Source organism: Chlamydotis macqueenii, chromosome 1, assembly GCF_036417535.1.
Source record: "Chlamydotis macqueenii isolate bChlMac1 chromosome 1, bChlMac1.mat, whole genome shotgun sequence".
Classification (NCBI taxonomy): domain Eukaryota; kingdom Metazoa; phylum Chordata; class Aves; order Otidiformes; family Otididae; genus Chlamydotis; species Chlamydotis macqueenii.
The window spans coordinates 48,403,944-48,414,857 of record NC_141556.1 but is presented as its reverse complement, the minus strand read 5'-3'; the positions used below and the strand labels follow the sequence as shown (position 1 = coordinate 48,414,857).

The 10,914-nt window shown below is 43.7% G+C and overlaps 1 long non-coding RNA gene across 1 annotated transcript; it reads right to left on the bottom strand.

The window, feature by feature from the left end:
- Positions 1-252: 252 nt before the first annotated feature.
- Positions 253-4,226, bottom strand: LOC147602019 (uncharacterized). Its single transcript, XR_015257943.1, has 3 exons — positions 4,113-4,226; positions 3,570-3,666; positions 253-392 (listed from the first exon to the last, which is right to left on the bottom strand). It is a non-coding gene; the product is annotated as an uncharacterized LOC147602019 (long non-coding RNA).
- Between the last annotated feature and the right edge of the window lie 6,688 nt (positions 4,227-10,914).

The following is a 10,914-nucleotide window of genomic DNA, read 5'->3' as shown; positions in this document are numbered from 1 at the left end:
CGTGGTTGAATAACAGGCTGGAAATGGATGCTAAGCAAACTTTTCTCCTTTTTTTTCTTTTTCTCCTTATTGGAGAGTCACTTAATGTTTACTCCTTTTCAGTAGGTAGTTTAACAAATGTTTGAAAGTGTGTTTTACAAATAAATCCTGTTAAAATAAATACTCTGGAGTTTGGGATAAATATAACTCACAGTATAAGATATTATTAATCCTCTAAAAATCTTGAAGTTATCTGTCATAATTTTTGTGAGAACTGCTAAATAAGTTCTATGTTTCTTAACTTCTGGAATAGTTTGATAACATTTTTCATTAATTTTCCAGACTTTTGTTGTGGGATATGTCTTTGTTCTTCTCCTTTGTTCAAGAAGATTGTTCTTTCTCTTTCTCTCTCTCTTTAAAAAAAAAAAGATACAGTTCAATTGTGCTTTTCCCCTTGGGAATTAGGAATGTGGTGCAGTGCTTATTTGTCAATGACTGTTTCATGTTGTTTGCAATACTGATGCCCTCAATGTGAAAGCTTTTGCTAATTAAATATAATGCAGTAATAAACCAAGTTCTAAATGAGTTTTCATTATATGTTTCTGTAACTTCCAGTACTGTTATCTGAAATTGTCATTGTAAATGAACATTGTAACCAGTTAACATCATACCATTTTAAAGCCATGTCTGCACTGTCACAGTAACCCACACATCAACCAAAGCCTGCATGTGAACAGCCTTACCGTTTTTACCCCATGAACTATGCAGACTTTGCCCCAACATATTTTTTTTTAAACCTGTTTGAATAAGATCTAGACTAGATTTATGAATTAAGGATTTTTGTTTTGATTTGGATTTGGGTTTTGTTGGTTTTTTTTTTTTTCTGTCCTGGAGCAATAGTCAAATAAATATTGCTGTGCCTACAACAGCTGTCCCAGTTACAAAACAATGATGCTTCAATAGCCTGTGAAGGTATATATGTGACTTTATTCAGACCTTTTGTATTTCCAAAAATTTCCTTTTGCCTGCGCAAAAGGTAGCTAGGAAAATGTGCATATGCCAGTGCTGGGCTTACATAAAACCCTTGATGATAAAAAAAGCCTACACAGGGAAACACCTCTGCAGTGGTGTATTGGCCCTCAGCTACTCGCATACAGTATGGCACAGGACTGAGGAAAAAAGGAAACACAGATCCCATTTTGTAAGATTTTGACAGACTCTTTCCCCATGTTGGACTGCAAATTCCTTCTGCTATGTTTCTGTTTAGAATATCACTGCAAGTACAATAATCCAACATTTTATATAGTTTTGGCTTACCTGTACAAAATAATATCATGAACAAAGTTACCAGAGAACACGATTTTGTCAACAGCATAAGCTAACCCCAACTTTCCTGGGCTCAGTAATTCGAACAATTTCATTATTGCTTTGCCAAGAGGTTAGAGAAAAAAGTTAGCAGAGGCTCCTGCGTAGTAGACGCATGTCTGCAAGCATTATGGGCAGGAAGGATGATCTTGTGACTGAGACCCTGGAGTGTCCCAGATGTGCCACAGATTTCTCGCACAGACTACTTAATCTTCTGGGGCCATATGTTCAGCTGGTATAAATCAGCGCAGCTCCAATAAAGTCAGCTCAGCTTTCCGGATTTTGTGCAGCTGAGGTTTCTGACCCCTTGCAGATCAGTTGCCCATCCGTAAAGCAGAGATATTAACACTTCCCTGACTCATACACTGCAAAAAGATCACTCATTAAAGTTCATTTGCCACTCGTGTAACACTGTTTGAGAAGCTGCAGAAATGCCCTTGTAGACAAAGAAGCTTGGCATCCCAAGTAGGTCTTAAAAAGATTTGCTACAGATATAACTTTTTTTTTGCTAACAAGGAGTTGATTAGGACATTGTGTCCAAAAAAAATATAATCCCCAGACCTCCAGAACTTGTCAGTTGCTCATCGTTTGAAGGGAGAATCAATTGTAATTTTGTGGCCCTGCCTGAAATGAGAGGACCTCAACAGGAGGAGCAACTGAACATGAGCTGAAATGGGAGAATTTTAGCAAAAGGCAGCCCTCCTGCAAGGCTGCTTTGGTTCCTCACTTTAGCCATTTGGTTTGGGTTGGGCTTCTCCAGTGTTTTATGTTGGCAAAGCCCTTTTTAATATGATACAAAGGAAACTTGATGTCTTTTTGCAGCAGTTACTGAACAATTAAGGGCTCAATTCTTCAAGGGATTGTAAGCCTGTGGGTGGTCTCATTGATTTCAGAACTCCTTGTGTGTTTAAAACTGGGCATGCGCTTGTGTGTCTTGTTCAGCTGGGCTCTCTTAGAACTGCTGCTGAGATTTCCATTTTAGAGTCACTTTACAGTCTCTAAAATTATTACTGGAACTGCCTCCATCCTCTGGGCATCGCACACACCAGCAGTCTGCCTCTGTCTCATGACTTATTTAGTGCCACAACAGTGAGGTGTAGAATCATGGCAATGTTTCCACTAAATGCACACCGTGCTGCACATTTTCCAGTATTTATTGTTTAACTACTGCATCCTTTCCAGACTATGAAAAGAAATATTGAGATCAACTTCCTTTAAAAAAATGCTTATTTCACATCAAGCAGGACAAAGGCATGAAAATATGTATGCATTAAGTAAAACAAATGATCTGACAAATCTTCCCTCAAAAAAAGTTAAATGTAGCTCAACAGAATTCCTATGTGGTAAGTGTATTACAGGGCTTTAAATCAGAGCACATGGAGTAGGCTGAGCTGCAAGCAAAGAGAAAACTTTGGTTACATATGTTCAGCTGGTAATGTGTGCTTTTATGCTTTCCAGTGTCCTGCTGGGGTTCTAAGAAAATATTTACAAGATGCAAATAAAGTGTAAATGGAATCGCGTTTCCATGAAGAAAAATGAATTAACAACATCTTGCATGCAGCTCATGCAGTTTTACATACTGCACCAATGTTGCCTTATGATCCTCCAGGACCTTTCTTTGCACAGAAAGCCGATTACCTGAAACCTACTACTGCTTCCTCCTCCTTTTGTTTTTTTTTTAAACAAACATTCTGTTCAAGATTATCTTGCCTTGCAACACATGTCTTCAGATTTTATCTCTTCATCATCTAAACAACTCTGGTTTCTGAGATGGCTTTCCATTTCCACAGGTGTTTCTTATCAGTTCCACATTTTCTTCTGACAACATGAAAAAAAAAATATGTCCCTTCTTAGTAGCTGTTGCCTGACCCAGCACTAAAGCTTTTCTGAATGCAGAAATGTGTTGCGTGGCTGCTGTAATATCTCTATACCCCAAGGGTCTGCTGCTGCTTTCTTTTTTTACAGCTACAAAGAGTCACATGCTTGGCCCTCAGCACAGAGGAAAATTCGATTCAGAGTCAAGGAGGAAAGATGTGACCTATTTAAACAGTGAAAAAAACCCTCAGTTATTAAGTATTGTACCTCATTATCTTGCCAATGCAATTATTTATTTAAAACGTGCTGGGCAGTGGAGAATCAGTGCTCCTATTACTGTTTCTCCTATGTGAAAGCACACATCGTACAAAGGTAATAAACCAGATCTCACAGCAGCCACATGGACTCACTTGCACTTTTCTTGGTTGAAGCTTTGTTTTCCTGCATCAGTGCCCATCCTTCACTTTCTGGCACCTCAGATCTGCTCCTTCCATCCCATTCCCCCTGCTAGAAAAGAAAAAGATCACTTAATACAAGTGAATTTATATATTCTAGGTTCTGAGACAGCAACTGCAGAAAGCACACAAGTACCACTAGTGTGTGAATTTGATCCGTCCTGGTTTACATTTTTAAATACAGAAATGGGAAAACACACTGGGAATATAGAATTTTTCAAATTACTTATATAGTATGTTCATATTTCTGTCTTACATAAGCAATCATATAAACACAATCTTACAGAAAACAGACATCTACAAAGCGCCTACAATTCCTGGTGTCATTTTGGATCTTTGATATGTACCTAAGGTACTTATTAAAATACTTGCCATTTATATAAATGAAACCAGACAGCAAAAAAAAAAAATGCTTTGTAATAATTTTGGAGTCATACATATAATGAGATAGGAAGCTTTTCAGGGCAAACACTGTGTTTTACTGCTGATTATAATTACCTAGGAGGTTTCAGACTTAACAGGTGCCATAAGCTGCTGTACCTGTTGAAATAAATCATCGTTCTCATCACCTTCCTGCAATCCAAGTCAGAGAAGCTGCGTGCTACATTTCTGCAGTGCTCACGGCGTCCGGGCAGTGGTGCACGGCTGGGGGGTGTGCTGGCCTGAGCCGCCTGTGTTTCCCTGGACCCAGGCCACCCTGTGCATTCCCACCCGGCCACCCCATGCGTTCCCGCCCGGCGACGTGGCCAGTGGAGCTGGAGCTGCACAGGCCTCTGGAGGCTGTAGCGCTGCTACGATGAACAGAAGTTCACATCACTGGGTTGAAGGGGCTTCTAGAGCCAGCCACAGGCTTTTCAGTGATATTGTTCAACTCCTAGGGATATCTTTTAGCAAAACAAAATGGTATTTTTTCATAAATGTACATGAAGCAAAAATTTTTGCAACAGAAGGGACAAGAGGGGAAGCAGCACGTCAATGTTCAGCTGAGCCATGGGGATTGTCAGGCTCCAACATAACCAACAAGGTCTTTGAGTCCAGCTGGTCTCTGTGCATTTGTACCATGAGTCTTTGTGAAGCTTGTGTAGCTGTCCAAAAGGATGGCTCATGTTAACAAACCACATTGTTTAAAACACAAAAAGCACATTGTTTCTATCCCTTGTACTTTCTTTGTCCACACATCAGTTTCATAGTCTCTTAATATATGCTGAAAAAGGGAACAAAACTTTTCTCCCCTCCCCTCCTCACTGAAAATGGCTGGTGAAAGAGCATATCTGATTTTAGTAGCTCCATTTTGTTCTTCATTTCATGCTGGTACTATTTTAAAGGTAAGGAGCATCAAGGAGCATTATGGAATTACCCTCCTGGCTTGGTGTTGTCTCAGCCCTTCATGACCAGTGAAGGAATAGCCCTAAAGGCCTGAACCAAAAGTTTATAGCACAAAGCGTTACCAATGCCTGAGCTCCAGCAGAGCCAGCGAAGGGTGATGACATCCCCTTGCACACCTCTGGCTGCCTGGCAGGGCCCCAGGGATGCATAGCCAGAGGAAACCCAGCTCCACCACAGCTCTGCCTATCCAGGGTGGCATAAGGCACTCAGAGTACCCCTGACCCTGCTGCCTCCTTCTTCTTTCGTACCATTACCAGGTGCAAACAGGGAGCTCGGATAGAGTTTCTGCTTTAATCTTTGTAAAAGCATGTTAGGCAGGACCTCCTGCATGCACTGTGGGTCGGAAAGGAGAGAGAAGTGAGATGTTGTATACCACTGGTCCGCTCCCGCAGCTTTCACACCAGCGGGGATCCGCAGAAGTGGCTGCGGGTTTGCAGGTGTGGGAAGTGATCAGAGGCTGATTTGGATTTAGGGACCAGCCTTCAGCACAGGGAGGGAGAAGGGCAATGAAACACCCCATTTTGCAATGGGAGCCTGCGTCTTCCCGCTTTGCAGCACATCGGGAAAATGTCTATGCCATCCTGCGGCAGTAGCATCAGTCCCTCGGACTGCAACGCTTCCCTCAAACATGTTATGTTTGCTTGTTCCCCTTAGGAAAACATCTCTTTTCCAGAGCTTGTTTTCGCATCTGTGGAAAGCAGGCACAGACCCTCACTCACGGCCTTCGGGAGAGGCTTGCTGCTGAATAACCTGTACTTAACAGTGTGCGTTGCAGCAGCCTAGATCAGTAACAGGAGCATTTTGGGATGGGAGACGAGTTAGAAGACCCGCCGGCGCTGCTGTATTCCATCCATAAGTGAGGTGGCGCTTGCGCAGCCCCGCTCCCTCCCTCTCCCTGTCGCGGAGCCAGGGGAGCCAGGCGGACCCAGGGCCTGAGCTGGCTGCTCCGCACCATCCCCGGCTGCCGGCCAAGGCCAGCAAGGACGGCCAGGAGCCGAGCAGCCCTTCGCCAGCTGACGTGGCTCTGGGAAATGGAAAGTCCTGTTTACTTTTGGCTGGAATGGGGCTTTCATGTTTCTAATGAGACAAATTTCTCCCTCTGCCTTGCTTTAACTTGCTTGATAAGGCTGAATGGGCATGTTTTTCGTCCTAAAAATAAACAATTAAAGAAAACTAAACAAACAGAAGGGAGAGAAAGAACTCCTTCCTGTTCTCACAGCTAATCTCTGCAAAATTTAAACATGCTTATCAGCCAGCTGTGCTTCATTATTATCTTTTGCTTCCATCTTTTGTCCCCGTCTGCAGCGGATGCAGGCTGTCTGGTTTGTGTCATCCAGCAGTTTGCAGTGACTGGTTCTGATAAAGGAGCCATCAGCTTCTCGGGGTGGGGGGGGGAGAAAAAAAGGTAGAAGGCTTTGAAAAGACTAAATGTGATAACAAAAAGCCTGCTGTAGAGAGCATAGAAGTTGTGAAACACATCCTCATGTCGGCACCAAGGAGCAAGGGATGTTCCCACCTAGGCAAGCGAGACCAATGCCTCACATATTTGCTCAGATATTAATCCTGTCATTACAGTAAAAAGGGATGTGCTGGGATATGCGAGGATCTCAGAGCCTGGCCACATCTGATTACACTGTTCGTGCCAAAGTGTTTCCAGTTTCAATAGAGAAATGAAATCCCAAACAAGTGATTGAGCACTCTGTGTTTCCACCACCCCGGCAGAGGGAAGGGACTGCGTGGCTGGTGGTGGCCCTTGGTGATTCACGCTTGGATCGATGAACGGAGAGTGGGATCCTGGGTAGGGATGCGTGGGGAAAACGGCTCTTGTCCACACCTCTAGCAGCTTTCGGGTAGGGATTGGGCGACGGTCACGCTCAGGCTGGGAGGGGGCTGTGTGCTGAGTATTCTTGGCTGCTGCAATAAGCAGAATAAAACAACTGTGCAAGTGCTCTAATTTATAGCATGGTCCTGCCAGGAACGTGAGGAGATGCAAAGGTGTGCTACAGGCACTTTTGCGTGCTCCATCGCTACCTCTTCCCCTGCCTTGCACACATGTGCACTGAGCCTGCCGTACCATATTGCCTGGAAGAGAAAGCAGTCACACACATAAGCGGACCCTTGGCTTTCAGAGAACAAAATGAAAGCAGATAAAATGTCATAAAAGAGTTGTGTGAGCAGCCGGAGATCCCACTCGCTCAGAACTAAGGCATGGATGCAGGGTGGAGTAGGCAAAGTCTGTTTTGGATGGGCACACACAGCCCCTTTAGTCTGATCTCCTGCTGGGACTGGAATTTAGGGGGAGAGGGCGGGATGTCAGGGGGAGTCCACCCCTTTCCATAAACACACCAGTGCTTTCCAGGTTTATGTGCAAGGCAGTAGCTGGCCCCGCCACGCACAGGACGGCTCCAGCCACGAAGGGGCGGTGTTGGGGCTTGCAAAGGCACTGGCGGTGCTGGCAGCAAATTTGGGGGACTCCTGGGGGAACACAGGCAGGTTAGTTCTGAATTTCTTGAGCTGCAGGGCAGTTCACAGCCACGCTGAAGGCTTCTTGTACCCTAGCTCAGATTTTGGCAAACTCAGGCCAATTTGTGGCTTTGGACAGAAAAAACACACTCGGGTTTGCTGCTGCAGAACCATCTGAAGATGGAGTGGGGAGGGAGTCCTGTGTCTTTTTTTTTTTTTTTTTAAACTAGGTTATTCCCTTTGCATTTCAGGGTTAAACAAAGCCAGATCTTGAAATGAAATGCAGAGGGGGAAGAGAAGACAGGGATTTTGATCAAAAGAAGAGAGAACGCTTGCTCAAAACCCAAGTCCACGCTGCTATGGTGTCCCAAGGAATGCCAAGGTTTCCCAGCCTGTCACAGCATCTATTTCAATGAACGTGTGGGAGCACAGGTGGCTGGGGGGCTGGTGACCAGAGGCAGCCAGTCTCTAGCTCAGAGGCTGCTGTATTATGAGCACTGGGAAGAGATCACCACATGCTGGTTCTACGGGGCACTGGCCAGGGAGACATGAAGGTCCTCCCCATCACCACATCCCTGGCATCCTCCCCAGCTGCCTGGTGTCCAGGTTGGCAGTCCAGGACTCAAGTCAGAAAATAAAAGTATTGGTACCTACGCTATACACTTACTCTTGTGGGTAGGGCTCTCAAGCCAGTCTCAGGAAGCTTTTAACTGGATGTGATGTCATTTTTCCTTGCTGTGGCTTTGCAGAAGACTTCATCAGGGCCACTGCTGTTCAGTTTTGCCAGCACCATAACTTCTCATATCAACAACCTTCCATGTATTTTATAGTAGGCTTCGTAGTCACCATATGCCACAGAAACATTGTTGACCACTTGCAACATTCAGACAAGCTAGGCTGTATTCATCACCCTATTCTGGGAAGATCTCCAGAACAGAAAGGTCACACAAAGTCTTGCAAAAGTACATGGTTTTGAAGCATGTCCTACCGCTGCTTTAGATAGAAAGGGATTGTTAATATACCACATAGCAGGGACTGGAAAGAATTGTGCATGAAATGACAGAGGAAGGTTCCTGATGAATTATTGCCCACATTATAACTTCATGAGATAAATATGATGCTTTTTTTATATATGCTTTCTTTGAACTGTTCAGTGTATTCAGCTTTGGAGAGCTTGTAAACTACCATTTTATTCATTTGTTTGCAGCTGAAATAAAAATAAAAAAAAAAAGAAAAAAAGACTCTGTAAGTAAACATTTAATTTTACAAATCCTCCACAACATATCAAACCCCTATTTTCATCATAGTGCCAGAACAGTCGAAACACCTCTCACCCTGCATAAGGAACTCTCTTCTCTTGTAACAGCTGTTAGCAGAAGCTGAGGGGTGGTCATGTTTATCTTAAGAAGAAATTTTGGCAGGACTTGTTCCTGAAGTTTGGGTTCAAATATTCCTCTGTCTGAAAAAGAGTATCGTGTTGGGGGGCAGGACTGGCTGCATGGAAGTGAGTGAATGTGATGAAAAACTTGTGAACCCATCCCAAGGACCACCTCAAGGTAAAACACTGGGCAGCTGGCGAGTTAACCAAAATTTGTGACAAAAGAACCAGCCCAGGAAGTAGCTGCTGAAGAACAGGACTTTTGGAAAGATGTGTTGTGCAGCAGTCAGGAAGGGGCGATCTCTTTACTGGTCACTTGATAGATGTTGGGAAAGTTCAAAGACCAGAATGGGTAGGGATGGACATCACTGGCTTATGATGTAGGTGCTCCATGTCCATGGGCGTGGTCATGTGATCCATCGGTCTGATTCAAAATCTGCTGAAATAGTTGCAGAAAATATATCCTCAAAATGCCTTTGGCCATGATCTTAGCTTGGGGAGATTTGAAAAGTCACCTCTTACTGCTGTCTGCAAACACTGGCTACACATGGTAGCCAAAGTGAGAGGCTGCCTGCATTTCTTTTCTTCTAAGCCCAGCATTAGTAACCTGTACTTTCTCAAGAAAAGGAAATTAAGTAGATGTTATTTGCTTATGCCTCCCCTGGATAGCAGTCTCGTCTTTATCTGGAAGAGAAGACACAAGACAAAAAGAAGAAAACACAAGAAAAGAAAGAGCCTAAGAAGATAAAATGTTGCTGGAGGTGCTAAGTGGCCTGGTGGGGTGGTATGCTGAGACAGGCTGAGAGGAGTCTAGAGAAAGGGTGCCGTAAATGAAATCCACCATTACTGAGAAAGCTCTGCTGTTGTCACAGGCTGATCAAAGTAGTAAACAAATACACACAGACCTGCAGACGAACATTGCTTGAGGGTGTGCTGGCTGTCAGGAGCACATTCCCTGCTTCCTTGGGCGCCTGCAGAGTTAGAGGAGGATCTTTCCTGAGGAGCAGCCCCAGACATTCCTGTGGGGGAACTGAAATGCAGAACATTCTCCTTGTTGCACTCAACATTGCTGCTCGGCTGGGTCGACCAGGAATCTGCACCAAAAGGAAAGGGCTTTCTGACAGGTGGCAGATTAGCCAGCAGGCAGAGCCAAACCTCTGTTCCATAGCTGTCAAGGGTGCCCAAAACATTCACAAGGCCAGACACTGAAATGCATTCCTGCAGCCAATTGTTTGAAGATCTAGCAAAAACATATGATTATGGTATAACATGTCTGAACTCCAGAAATCTTTAGGAAGTTCATGTGTGTCAGACTTTGTACAGAAGTGATATAAACACATTGGGAAGTAAAGGACCAACTTTTTTTTTTTTTGATAGGCAAAATATACCCTTTGTATATATGATATTTTTAAGTGAATAATTACAGCTTTTACAAAATACTGAATCCATTTAAATGATTGCTGTTCTCCTCCATGCCCCAAATACTCAGCAGTCATGAGCTGCACCACCAAGCCTGTGACTGCTTCCTTCTCAGCGGTTTCCAAGGGTTTTTTTCATAGCTTGAAGAGAGTTGGAGAGTGTCAAACTTCCTTGTAAATAGTTCTCTCCCTCTCTCTCCTTTTTTTTTTCCTCTTTTATGATAGCCAGCTTTGCCCCTTTCATAGTTCAATATGTGTCTACATGCTGCAAAAATAAATCTAGGGACAGAAAGGTAGGATGTCTTGATTACCTTCACCATAGCTGTCTGCTAGGCTCAGTTCAGCCCGGTCCAGTGGACTTACCAAATACTTCAATGCTAGAACAACATTTTCGATATCATAGTGAATAACTAGTAGTTAATCCAGTACTAAAGTTTTGGAAGTGGGCTGGAATATTATTTTTAATGCCTTAAAGTCTATCTGTAATGCCTATCCATCTCTACTGTCTTTTCAAAGAGCAGTTGGATTGCTTTCTATAAGTGTCTCACTCATGGAGACCTTCCAATCTTCCAGTCACTTCAAGAAACTTTTTCTTCACCACAGAACATAGAATAACATCCACAATTTCTCAAGAGAAGAGAAAAACATGTCTGCC